The 13,521-nt window shown below is 49.5% G+C and overlaps 1 long non-coding RNA gene across 5 annotated transcripts in view; it reads right to left on the bottom strand.

Moving 5' to 3' along the window:
* Window positions 1-12,803, bottom strand: part of LOC114015409 (uncharacterized) — a 28,038-nt gene extending 15,235 nt beyond the window's left edge. For 4 of the 5 annotated variants that reach the window (XR_008733310.1, XR_008733314.1, XR_008733312.1 and 1 more), the window contains exons 1-2: window positions 12,621-12,803; window positions 4,246-4,412 (exon numbers count right to left, since the gene is read on the bottom strand). This is a non-coding gene — a long non-coding RNA (uncharacterized LOC114015409). The other variant, XR_008733313.1, reaches the window with a different exon arrangement.
* Between the last annotated feature and the right edge of the window lie 718 nt (window positions 12,804-13,521).

Below are 13,521 nucleotides of genomic sequence, written 5' to 3'. Positions count from 1 at the left end.
CTCCCATGGAGCATCACCACACCACAACATAGGTGAGATGATGCACCCCAAAGTGGTCTTGGCTTGCCCTGCTGGCATCACATCTAGGACCTCCAGAGATGCAAGCTTGCCCCTGCAAAGCCTTGGGACCAATGAGGTGACTATCACTGCTGTCAGGGTACGGCAGCCAGGCTCTGATCCCATCACCCCATATCAAGTGCAAAATAACCTCCTGCATCCTTCAAAGGCTCATGGAGATGTCCACAGTGGTCTTTGGTGCTCACCTTCCATCTACCCAGCAGGAGCATCTGAGAGGTGCCCCCACCGAAGCAGAAGAGCATCAGCATCTGTCCACAGGGTCTGGCCAAAGACAGGCAACCACACATCGCCCCAGCCATCCAGGAGAGATGAGCTACCTGAGCACCTTACAAGCAGACTTTTGCTATTTTGCCCAGAATATTTTCCAGAGCAGCCCCAGAGACCTGTGCACCCTGGAGATTCGCATGTGGGCAATTGCCAGGTGTGCCTTCCTCCTAATGACCACCAAAGCTGTCCATGCAGCCTGCCAAAACCCAGAGTGGAAAAAAGACAGAAGGCAGCCAGGGGAATGTGCATCAACAATTAAGTTGTATGGAAATCCCCAGCTTTTGTACAGTTGCTGAGTTTCAATGAATCTTGACAGCTACTGCAGGATGGGACCAACCCATCCCCTGCATCTGTACGTCAAGTTTCTGACACAGCTTCAAAGAAACAAGAGGTTTGTGTTTTCTTTCCTTCCAAAGGGTGGCAGGACACAACCACTTCTTTGTCCAACTTTGCTGGAGTCAAAATTCACCTAGAGTGGGATTTCAGCAGATGCACCTGCATTTGCGTGGTGTTGGTGCTGCAGCATCTCATGGGGGTATCACTCCCAGCTTCAGCTGCCTGGGGCTCACACAGCACCACTCCCTCAGGCCTGATCGTGCATGGCCAGGAGGGTCAGCAGCACCTTTACACAAACTGATGGCCTCCTTGACTTCATGACATGTTGACAGAGCAATATTGAGAGACTCACCAAGCCAAACATTGGCAGCGAGGATCTCCACACCACCACCACCAAGCACACAGCTCCTCCAGCCTAGCATCAGATTTATATCCAAAGTGTGTTTTCTGAAGGATGCTCTAGCCCCCTTGCAAGGCAAACCCCTCTTGCCACTGGAGTCCTCCACTTCTAGCTCTGACCGTGATGGACATGCAACTAAGCTCCTACCTGGTTAATCCAGCATTGTTCCCACAGAGGAGGCTACAAAGAGCATCAGCTGGGGAGGGCTTTTCACTCCCCAAAATAACAAGTGGTAGAGATGGCTCCAGGGTTTCAATTCCTGCTCCAAGCAAAACCCATCCTTGGCAAGTGCCAGCCTGGAGCTCCCAGGGGCTGCTTGCAACCACCCAACAAGAGGACACCTGCTTCCAGCCCACTCCTACCCATGCCTGAGCCCTTTTTCAAGGTCCTGTGACACTCTAGGTTAAATGCCTAGGATACATCAGACACCATCAGTGGTGCTTGGAGGAGCTCAGAACCTTCCCCACAGCTCCAACACCCCTCGGCCAGCTGCATTGCTGCATCTAACACTGGCGGCTTCAAGCATCAGGCAGGGTAACAACACTCTTTGTATTGATCGAAGGGCAACTTAGAAATTTTTGAAGAGCTTCTGTCGATGGCGATAGAGATCAAGGGCTGCAAGCAACACTGATCCATTGCAGACAAAACTGAGTTTGTCAGTGTTTTGCAAATGCTGGCTTGATGTCGCTGCAGTTGCAATGATGCCAAGTGCTCCCTTGTCCCATATTCCCCATGGCCCTGCCACCCTGCCTGCCCACAGGAATTACTGCAGGGATACAGCTACAACTGCATCCTTTTGCCATGCATATTAGAAAGAGGAGGTCCTGGGCTGCAGATGGCGATGCAGGAGCAATATATTGGCTTGTTGTAGCTCATTTTGACCCCAGCCACACATACATAGGTATGAGAGATGCCTATATGCATGCTCACATGGGGGTTATTGCTTCCTTGGTTTTCTTCTGCAAGAAAATGAAAGCTCATGGAAAATTTGGAAAAACAGGAAAAAACCCTGATTTTTGGAAGCATTTTGGCATTGACAGGGCTTCATCTTCCAGCAGGATGCCTCCACCAAAACATCTTCAACCCACCCTTTTCTATATATAGCCCCATCACCTACATGTTTTCAAAGGCATCTCAGGTGCTGGCACAGTCCCACTACATGCACCGTGGGGAGGATACCTGGATGTGGCCCTGCTGGGAGCAGGGAGGTGCAGAGGGTGACGGGGGGCAGCAGCATCCCACAGCTCAACTCTCCTGCACTATAAATATTTATTTATATCCTTCCTGGGATAGAAATGCATATAAAATTATATATGACATGATATAATTTTATATAAAATTCATAGAAATTTATAACCCTCTGGAGATATAAGTATGTTCTGCAGTGGGGTGTGCTCAGGAGCTCGAACCAGCAGCACCAGGATCAGCAGGATTAAGCTGACACCCCCTTACTGACCTGTTTGGAGTTCAATCTGGTGGGGTGCAAATTTCTGGGACTATGTGCTCACATAAGACGTCAGCAGTGCTGGATGAGACCAGGAGATGGATACTCCCCTCCCTCAGCCCTCTTCTTGAGCAAACACCCTGTGAGCTCAGCCACTGCACAAATCCAGATACCCCCTCTGCCAGCACAGTCAGCTTTGGGTTTTTTGTTTAACAATTTCACAGACACTTCTGGGATGACCAAAACAGCTCTTTCCCTGTAAATACCCTGTCCCCTTCCCCTCCTTCCCCCTCTAACAACTCAAAATGCACAAAGTCAACTTGCATGCTGGGGCACCCTGGAGGATGCTCCAGGCAGGTCCATGCTCCAACAGCCAGCAAGCCAGGGCCACATCCTGCCGCCCCCCCTTACCCTCAGCCTAATTAAATTCAAGACAGTCTCTTACCAGAGATGGAGGAGGCTGGGGGTTGATCTGCTCCTGCTGAGCTGTTGCCTTTATGAAGATCCTCTGTGGTTTTTTGGGCTTGGCCACCGAAGAGCAGAGCTGAAGAAGATGCCTGCATGACCAGGGACTGGCTTGTGGCTTTTCCACAGTCCCCTTCCCAACCCTTTCTACCTGGAAAGCATCAGCTTAAAGCAATAAATGTGTCTTCAATTAAGGAAGGATGGAAAAAACGCTGAAAACTACCCAGACTGAATCAAGTGGTAATTTGGCTTTTGGTTGCCCATGGATGGGCCCACCACATTGGGCTCCCATGTGTCAGGCAGGAGAGACCCTAGAGCCACCTCCCCAAGAAATTTTAATTTAGTTACTTTTATCAATTTCTCTTAAAGGTCTAATTTTAACTCACTGTTGCTGAAGGAAGTCTTGCAGTATTAGAAAGGCCCCTGCTAATTTAAAACCAGCTCTGCTCACCTGCACTGAACCATTCCCCTGCCCCACTGTAGGCTTTGGCACATCCCTACAACCCAGTGGCAATGCTGAGTGATCCCAAACAAGTGTCCCTTGGCAAAATAACACACTAAGCACGAGACCAAGGCTTGGATAAGTGGGACTAGGTCCTGCCCTATATCCTCACACAGCTCCACTGTGGAGGGGAGTACAGCAGTGGTGCCTCATGACGGCAGCGCATCCCCAGATTTATTTTCCCTTTTGTGTATGAAACACTTTTACTTAAAAAGAAAAATAAAGCAGAAGCCATCTTCAGAGCAATGCAAATCTTGCAGGAGCAAGGAGGAACTCAAAGCGAGTCTGAGGCTACCATGCCCCAGCACCTGCAAGAAAATATATTGCATAATCCCACTCCTAAATGGATTAAATCCCTTCTTAAAACCAGATGGCCCCAGCTGTCCTCAAAATCCCTCCAGAAACTCTCCTGACAGCCAAAAACCTTCTGCTAATTTTTTAAGCGCCTACATCCTAATTGGCTATACTACTCATTGCAGTGACTGTGCATTTCGTTTCATCTGCAGAAACAACAAATACACACACCATTCAATTCCCTCCAACTTAAAAGCTGCTTTATAGCCCATAGAGGAAAAGATTACCACTTACACTGCAAACATGCAACACAGAAGCCTCAAACGTTGTACTTTCAAATGCACTCACGCATTTTAAAATCCCCTTTTTTCGCTGTTTTAAATCAGAGCTAAAGTTTGCTTGTGTATATTGACTACATTTTGGTATAATCAAAAACACAGAGTTTGAGATTGCACTTACTTCCATAGTGGCTTCACTTAAATCAGCAAAGTAGGGCTGGAAATGCCACATGCTCAGCAAGGAATTCAGCTTCAGGTGGCAGGGGACCGATGGCTGGAAGGATGCCCGATGGCAGCACATCAATGAGCATCCTCTTCCTTTTTGCACCTGCCTTTCTATTTCTACACCTATCAGGGAAGAGCATAATTATTAGCAATTAAAAGAATTAACAGGGTAATCAGAGCAGGGCAACTGCTGGATCCTGAGCACCCTCACTGAAGACCCTGGAGCTGCAGCTATATGCAGAGAGTGGGGCCCTTCCTTAAACGTTTGGCGCTTGCACCCTGTTTCCATGATAATGAAGGGGAAGCAAGCAAGAATCAAACGAAGTTCAAGATTTTTGTGGTTTCTGACTTTTTATCCACATTAAAACATTTGGTCTAGACTCACAGGACATAGAAAGGGACCCCAAACCCATCCTGAGCCATGGGGTGTGGATGGGTACTCCAATCATATCCCAAATCCCAAAGCCACAGGACATGGATGGGAGCCCCAAACTCATCCCAAGCCCAGAACGACAGGGCATGAATGGGGACCCCAAACCCATACTAGATCCCAGAGCCACGGGGCATGGATGGGGACCCCAAACCCATCCCAAGCCCCAGAGCCACAGGGCACACCCAGGAGCAATTTCAGCTGTTGGGGTGATCCCTTTTCTGACCCGAACCTCTTTTTCTCTTTGCCAGCCAGGACAGCCAGCACGGTACTTTTCCTCCTCCTCCTCCTCCCCTCTGCTGTTTCAGCTGCCTGCTGATTTCCATTTTAAGCGACAATCATATCCCCATCAGAGCTGCCTTTCCTGGGAAGCAGGCTGAGGCAGGGAATATTCACTCCTGGCAAATTGCCCAGCATGAGATGGGTGAGGACTGGCATGCATGGGCAGACGGCCCATGCCCAGCAGCCCGGTGGCTGGCTCCAACATGGGCTTCCCCTCCACCGCTCCGGGTCCCTCCAGGCTGGTTGTACCATGTGCAATACATCAAAGGCTCTGGCAGCTCGCGGGCAGGGCAGGCAGCAGCAGCATCCTCAACAAGCCCAGCCAGCCAGTGATGAATGAAGCATTTTAGGATCTGCGGTAACCCTATAACCTGCCTCACTGCCTTGCCAGCTCTCTCCCCACCCCAGGCAAGTGGCTCCATGAAGCCAGGAGGAGACACCAGCCCACCATGCAGCCAGGCTCATCCTGTTTTCAATAAGGCGCTTGTTATTCTTGCTATGCACCCTAAGGAGTGGCTCTGCTCCCACCGCAGGAGCCAGGCGTCCCCTAAGCAGCACAGCCATGGGAGCCCAGCTGGGACCAGCAGGGTCACAGAGCAGCCCCCAGGACACCTCCGCTCCTCACAGCCAGGCCACCTTATTGACCGTGCTGTTCCTCCACAATTTCTTTTTCCTTTAATTAAATCAGTGATTTTCAACAAGGAAAGAAAAGCAACCAAGTGTTTCCTCCTGAGAAGTTTTCCCCACCCCACAAACCTCTAGTAGCTGCAGTTGCTCTCCTCCAGCCCCAGGACCTGCCCCAGCCCTCCAAACCATCACCACTATTAAAACACAGGAGCTCCTCTCTGAGCCCTCTCCATCCTCTGTCACATTACCCCATCACCCACCCATCAAGCTGCACTTCATGTTTGCCTCAAAGGCAAAGGAAATTCAGTTTATTTGATACTTAAACTCTTGAGGTTCAATTTTGCAACAGCTGGAGACAAAGATATATCCCTCGCCAAAACCAGGTACAAGCCCTTGTAGCAGCACTGGCCAGCAGCAAGGGATTTTTCTGAATGGGAAGGAAATAAAAACAAGCTTATGTTACTTCTGCAAAGGCAGGGAGGGCAGGGGGAATACCTTTTCCTGCTGCTGGCATGCTGCTTTGATCTTTACTTTGTAGTTACCATAGTGACAAATAAAAAAGGCATAGGTGGAATAAATTGCTGAAAGTTGGTGATGTTCTATATCTGTTTCTCCAGCGCACATGAGTGCAGCCTGCAAACATCACCCAGCTGCTGCGGCATACGCTCAGCTTTGGTGTGTGGCTCACAGGGAGTATTGACACTCTGCCTTAGGTTGAGTGGCATTTAGGCACATCTCAGGCATAGAAAGTTCCATCACTGGTGTTTCATGGGCTGGAGGAAAGAGGGTTTGTCTTGTCTGCGAAACTAAGTGGTAACATTGCAACTTGGTGGACCATCATCATCCTCGTCTGTGACTAGAAAGGACTTGGGTGCTGAGGATGGGGGAGCAATAGAAGGGGTATAAAACAGCAGAGGAGGAGAGCAGGGAGGGAGCCTGCAGCTGATGGTCAATTCAAGAAAATCATCATCCAATAAAACCTTTTTCCAGCTGCTCTGAGGTCTGTAGTAATACACTACCAGGCTAAAAAAAAACCTAAATACAAATGTACAAAGCCATTTTTACCAGATAGTTATGTCCCAGATTGCTTTGCTTTCCCCTGGATTGTTCACCCTGAGGATCAAGCTTTAGGATAGAAAGTTGCTGCCAGCTTCCCAAAAGCCAGAGATTTCCATTTCTCCTAGAAACCACCCAAAACCCACAGGATTTAACAGTCTGGACAACCTTTATCCCGGCCACTTTCAACATTTAACTGGGGCGACCTAACCTGGGGGTACCTGTTTCCCCCCCCCGCCCAGCCAACATCCACCACTGCCTTAATACTTCTTTTTATACTAAAAAAGAAGCAAAACGCTATTAGTATCAATTCCCTCCTGTGGAGAGGTTCATTGCAGATTTGGATGGATCAAAGAATTCCCAGCAAGAAACTGGGACGTGCTCCCATGCTGGGATGGCCCCTCAGACTGGCCAGTCCCTGTCCTGTGAAGCAAGGGGATGGATGGCTGCAAGAAGCAATGAGATGCTGTCACAGGCTCCGATGATCCTGCTTTCCTCATGTACCAGCAGTTGAAAATCACTAACTCATGTTCTCATTGATGGAGCAGCCCAAGTGCTTGCAGGGTGCTGAGCCCCAGTGGCTGCATAAAGGCGCAGAGCAAACAGTGATGATACTGGCCCCCCATCGCACATACATGGAATAAAATGTAATAGAAAACCGAGGAGCAAGGCCAGTATTAGCACAGTGGAGGAACTTTGAGGGCTGAAAAAAAGCTGGGGCAAAAAGAGTTACCACCTGGAGGGACAAGGCAAAGGCAGTGTGAGTTATTGCACCCATCCAGCAGTCAGGGAGGTGGGGGAAAACCCCAACTACCTCTTTCCAAAGTCCCACAGAAAAACTGTAGGAAATCCCAGCCACTCCTGAGCACCCTTCAAACCCAAAAACCCATGAGGACCGAGCCATGTCTGAGACATGCAACCAGCCTCAGGCTTCGCCAACCCCTGCCTTGCTTCGATGCTGTTGATACACAGCTCTTAAGTCAATCCGTGCACAACTAATATGCTACATCTGCTGTGTATTTTGCTCAGCATTTGTTTGCTTTAGTTCTGTTGAATCTCTTCCCGCGCTCCCTGGTAAGCTCTAATGATGTGTGGCGGCTGCTGTTGTTGCACCATTACGCCACGATAATCTTTGGACAATTATTTGCTGGATTCACCCCTTTGCTGGATGAAACGGTGCTTTCACCAGCTGTCAGTTATACATTTCTCCAAGCCGAAGCCAGACCGCAGGGAACTGTCCTGGCAGTAAATTAAGAGTTGCCAATGCCAGGAACATCCTAGAGAAGCATCTCCAGCTTCAGATGCTCATTAGTGATTAGGCGTGCATTGGGTGAGGTTGGGTTCCGACACAGCAGGTGATGCCTATGAGTGATGGAAGCATCTGCACCCAAAGTGAAGGTAGGGATGGGTGCTGGGTGCTTGCACACTTGGCTCCTAAAGACACAATTTCTTCTTCAAATATCATTCCAGTTTTTATTTTCCCTTAACTCCTAGGAAAAGCAAGGCTTTTCTAAGCCAGACTCACACAAGAAAAGGCAGCAAGAGGCCACAGGCTGATTCCTCACTACGGTGTCTCCGACAAAGGTCACCATTCCCTGGCCCCCCTAGTCCATGCACTGCCCTGCCATGCTTGTGGAGCTCCCCAGGTGGAGCAGACAGGCCATAAATCCAAAACAAATTGTCACAGCAGAGGGGAAAACCCATGGAGCTGGTGGGTTGGAGGGTCTGGCCTCTGGGTCAAACTTGTAGGGGGGGAAATGATCCAGCAAAGCTCCAAGGGGAGCCTTGCAGGAGAGGGAGGGATGTTTCTGTACTGGGGAGGGCTGGGGAGATGGCTCAGGCCCTTGTGTTTAAAGCTTTTCATCTCAAAGATACAAAAAAAGGGATTTTTTTTTTCATGGCTTTTATTTTAAAACAAACCCTCAGAAGCTAATTTGGCTTGGGGGATCCTCCTAGAACATCTTGGAGGTAACTCGATTGCACATCAAAACACCTGGTACTTTACAGGGAGCTTTCATCTTCCCTCACCGCCTCTGCTGTTCCTGTAATTAGAGACAAAGGTCCTTTGTCTCCAGCTAAACCTCCCTTTTCCCTCTCTCTTCCAGAAGATACGAACTCCGACTGGGTTTGATTTTTGATGACCAGCCTTTTTTTTTTTTTTTAACAAGCTTACTCCTGTGTGCCCCATTAGCCTGGTTTCAAGCCATTATGGTTGGGGTTTTTTTGCAGCATCCTCTTCCCTGCATCATTAATGTTGTTACACATCAGGTCCTAAATACACTCCCTCAACCCATCCACAGGCGTGCTCAAGGCTCGGTGGCTTTCTAACTAACTGCTCTGGTTTAAGTGATGCCCTCCTAGGCCAGCAGCAAGCAGACATCCTTAGGAGCTCAGCATTTTTTTCACCCCTCCTCTTTTAAATAGGGTTTTCCCTTTCACTCCTCATCTCCAGGTCAGGAAGGAGAGAGGAGGCACTTCTCATGCAGCCCTGGAGCTATTTTGCCCTAGGACATGTATTAATGGATTACAGAGATAAGCAGCTGCTTACATCTGTTCTCCCATTAACTTCCCATCAATGATGCATGAACCCATCTCCACAGGCTCAACCTGTCCTCAAAAACCCAAATTAAGATTGGGATTAACAGCCCCCCCTGGACAGATATTACACCGTTTGCTTTCATTACTTGTGACTAAATGCATCACTCCACTAACCATCTCCAAAAGGGGATGGTAGGGCTGTGCTGAGCACGGGTCATGATGCTCTCAAACCCCAGCAGCAAGCACAGCCGGGAAAAAGAAACCAAGCCAGGATGTCATGCAGAAATATCTGATGGGATAATAAAATGGGAGTCCTGAAGGAGAAACCCAAGCTTGCTTTCAACAGCAGGCACTGGCCTTCAGATGGCCCAGTAGTTTGGGGAGCTTGCCCAGAGCCCCGTGACTCTGTAGTGATGGATGAGGGATGTATGTGGTACCCAAGCTCAGTACTCAGTGTTTTCCTTGAATACCCAATTATAGTGCTCATGGGATTTCCAGGGAGATGCTACTACCTCTGTTTTGTTCTCCATGGCTGGCAGCAAGCACTCCTGCCAGTGGTACCTCCCTTCCCATTTACACTCATTATATTGAGAAAGGAAATCAAATAACACAGGGTCTGGATGTGCTACAGCCAGTATCAGGACCTGGGTAACACACCGGGTACCCGCACACAAGGTCTGCTCTCTCAACGAAGGCTGAGCTGGAGCATCACCTTTATGAGCCTGAAAATAGGATGCTGCTTCGAACAATGCTGCCATGAGTCCAACCCCAAGGGTGCCAGGAGCTCCTTTCCCCTTCCTTAGCTATGGCCACAATGCAGATCAAAATCCTGAAGAACCCAAAAGCTCAGGAGCTGCCGGGGTATCCTTTGCATGCCCCACAAGCCCAAGCCTTATTTGTTCGTTAGGAAAGGATAATAGAAGAAATAGCTGGGAGAAAAACAAGCAGGGAGCAGCAGAAAACATCCAATATATTAAAACAATCAAGAAACCACCACAATTAAATCCACTATTACTCTCTGAGGGGCTCGTAACCCGCGTCCTCTTGCAATACACCAAACCACCCCAAAACCTGCACTGAGAGATTCCTACAGTTCTTGTGACCAGGGGAAAAGGGAAACAAGGTAAATACATTCACCCCTGGTCCAGTACAGTACAGGAGCTACACACAAGCCAGATGCTTTCTGGGTGTAAATACCACTGCTTCTGTACAACCGGCATTTGCTCCTGTCCTGTCTCCAGCAGGATAAGCCAAAGCCAGTAAAAACCAGGGAACAAAAGACCTTTTGGTTGTTGGCCTGGCTGCCTTTCTAGGAAAGGAGAAAATACAGCAGTGAGTTTCTGGAGCAGCAAGAGTTAAAAGGTTCTCCTCATCTGTCAGCACCATCCAGTCTCCTATGAAGTTCAGGAAGAAAAAGAAAGGGGGAAAAAAAACCAAACCCTGACATCAAATTAAAATGGCAGCCGTCCTTTTCTCCCATTACTTTAAACCATGAGCTCACACAGCATCCTGCTTTCAGGGAGAATCAAAGTGATTTTATTCCCCCGCAAAACAGATGCTCGAGAGTCCGGCATATGGCAGGAGGACATGGCCACAGCAGCATCCTTTGGGCAAGGCACCCTCACACAACATATCAAACAAGCATCACCATCAGCTGTCTCCATCCACAGTTAAATCAAACCCAATTATGACAGGTGCAATTTTATATCACCGTTTGGCTTTTATTGCCATCGTAAACGGTCCAGCTGGCACCAGGCTGGCGGTAGTTCATAGCGAGAGATGTGCTGAGACAAATAAAAGGAGGAGAGGGGGGTTTTCTTTCATGCTGTTCCTGAAATCCGTCCCTGCATGGCTCAGACCAACCCTGGGGCCAAGGCTGGCTGCTTCCCTGCTGGCTTGTCTTTCAGCACATGGGGACAGCCTTCTCCTGCACCTTGCAGATCTCCTTCTGAAAGGGTGACCAGCCTTCCTGGACCCCTTTGCCCTTCAGGGCTGCCTCCCAAGAGACTCTGTCAGCCTGGCTCCTCAAGCGGCCAAAGCCTGCCCTCCAGAAGCCCACGGTGGCAGTTCTGCTGATCCCACTCCTTACTTCTCCAAGAATCAAAAACTCTTATCATTTTGTAATCGCCATGCCCGAGACAGCCTCTAACTATCACATCACCCACAAGTCCTTCTCTGTTCACGAACAACAGGTCCAGTGGGGATCCAGGAGGTCCAGGATCAGCTAAAAACCCACCTGTCCCACCAGTCTTGAGGGGCACACCTTCTCCTGGGGGAGCATCACCAGGGATGGGAACAGCAGAGTTTTAAGAGCAAATAGCAAGGGCAGCTCCATAAACCAACTCCATGATCTCCCCACGGTGGGGAGGGACCCGGAGCACCCCAGCAGGAGATGTAGGGGACTTCGACCCTGTTTTAAATTAACTTGAGAGGTTTTAAGTTAACTCCAAGGGCTGGGAAAGGCCAGCTCACCCTCTCCCCAGCTATTTAGAGCCAGTTCAAGGAAAAAAAATAAAAAGCAAACGTAGCAGGAATCGCCCTGTTTACCCAAGCGATCACACAGCTCCAAGTAAACCCCGGAGGAGGATGAAGTGTCTTGGCCGCTGCAGTAGAGCATCACAGCAGCTGGTGTGTGGAAAGGAGGAAGAGATTTACTATCCCTGGTGCGTGTGTTTCTCCTTCCCCACCTCCTCTTTTTTGTAATAATAATTGTAAAACGGGGAAAAAAAGAAATCTCCTGCACCTCCCCATGATGCTGCCTTATTAAAAAAAGTGACAATTAGTCATTTGAAGAAGCAACAAAGAGAGCCGTCGTCGGAGAGGCGCGATCTGAATTTCAATGTGCTATGGGAGGGATGGGGAGCTGAGGCTCTGGGAGGAGAGCTGCCAGTCTCCCTGTAAAACCCACAGCCACCCCTTTCCACCCCGGCTCATAGCTTGGGGGCTCAAATAGAGCTCACAGCAAGCACCCTGCTTCATCTCCCCCCAAATCCACCCTGACTTGCTCTCCTGGCTCAACTCTCTGCCAGATTTAAGCACAGGCGCTTTGCACAGGACACTGCGCAAGGGAGGGGATTAGCTCCCCTGCAAAGATGCTTTGCTACTAGACACCATGAGCAGAAGGACTGGGGGACCCAAAAGTCTCACCCCGAGGCAGCTGGACCCCAACAAGCCTGACCCAGCAGCCCTGAGCAGCTTTCTGGGTCTCACGTCCAGGGATGCAAGCTGGGGTGGGAAGGGTGGGAGCGTGGACAGATGGGTGCAGGCTGGGGTGGGAAGGATGCAGGGGTCCTCTTTCCCACACCTCTCCGTCTTTCCCCGTTCAATCCCTCCAGAGGGTTTTAATGGAAAATTAAGTTGAAGGGAGCTGGAGATTTAATATAAAAGCTGCATCTCACCTTGTATCTGATGAACGCATTCATGGTCTCACTGATTTCGTGCATCCCATGAACCCCTGGCTCTAATTTGCCAGGAAAAGCCCCAGAACATGACCCAGGATCACCCTGAAGACTCAGGATCAAACCGATGAAAACAGAAACCAAACACATTTCTGACCCCAACCAAACGCACCCAAGGGGGTTGTAAGGGGTTACATCCCCCCACAGCCAATGCCCCTGGCACAGGTAAGCCCCCAGACCCCATCTGCCCCAGGGAGGGTCCCAGCTGCTAGTCCTTCTTTTATAGCACATTTCATGTTTTACCCAGGACACGGCTCTGAATTCAGAGGCGGAGAGCCGCCAGACGGAGAGAATATTAATGCAGCCCCGCAGTCCAACAAATGAACAATATCTTTATTAGCATCTTCCTTTTATTATAGGTTATAGCGATACTTTTTTCCCTTCACTGCCTTTCTCTTCCTTCTTTTATTCGCACAAACTGTGACATTTATGGGACCAGACAGGCAGGATGTCTTTGCCCAGTACCCCCCAGGGAACATAAGGCCATCCTGGGGGCAATGGTCCCCCTTCAAGGAGGGCAGAATACAGGTGTGGTGAAGGAATTGCAATGTCTGAGAAGGGGCTGGAGCATTTCCCCCATCATCAGCAAAAAGGGGGGAAAAACAACCTCCCAAAGCTTTCACTTCCTGACGAAAACACTGAGCCGGGGGCTCACCACCCCGACGAGCCAGACATCGCAGATGGAGGAACAACAGGCAGAGCTAGACATGCTCCCCAGCGCCAAATATAGGAGACCCATCTTCTACCTCCTTGGAGTCAGCCCATTTACACTGCAAATAAAAACTCCCTGATTATCAAGCTGGAGCATCCCTTTGCCCGTGCATTCCTGACACCACGTCCC

The sequence above is a fragment of the Falco cherrug genome, chromosome 7 (genome assembly GCF_023634085.1).
Source record: "Falco cherrug isolate bFalChe1 chromosome 7, bFalChe1.pri, whole genome shotgun sequence".
In the NCBI taxonomy this organism is placed as follows: domain Eukaryota; kingdom Metazoa; phylum Chordata; class Aves; order Falconiformes; family Falconidae; genus Falco; species Falco cherrug.
Note: the sequence above shows the minus strand (reverse complement) of the source record. Positions and strands in the feature narration are given on the sequence as shown.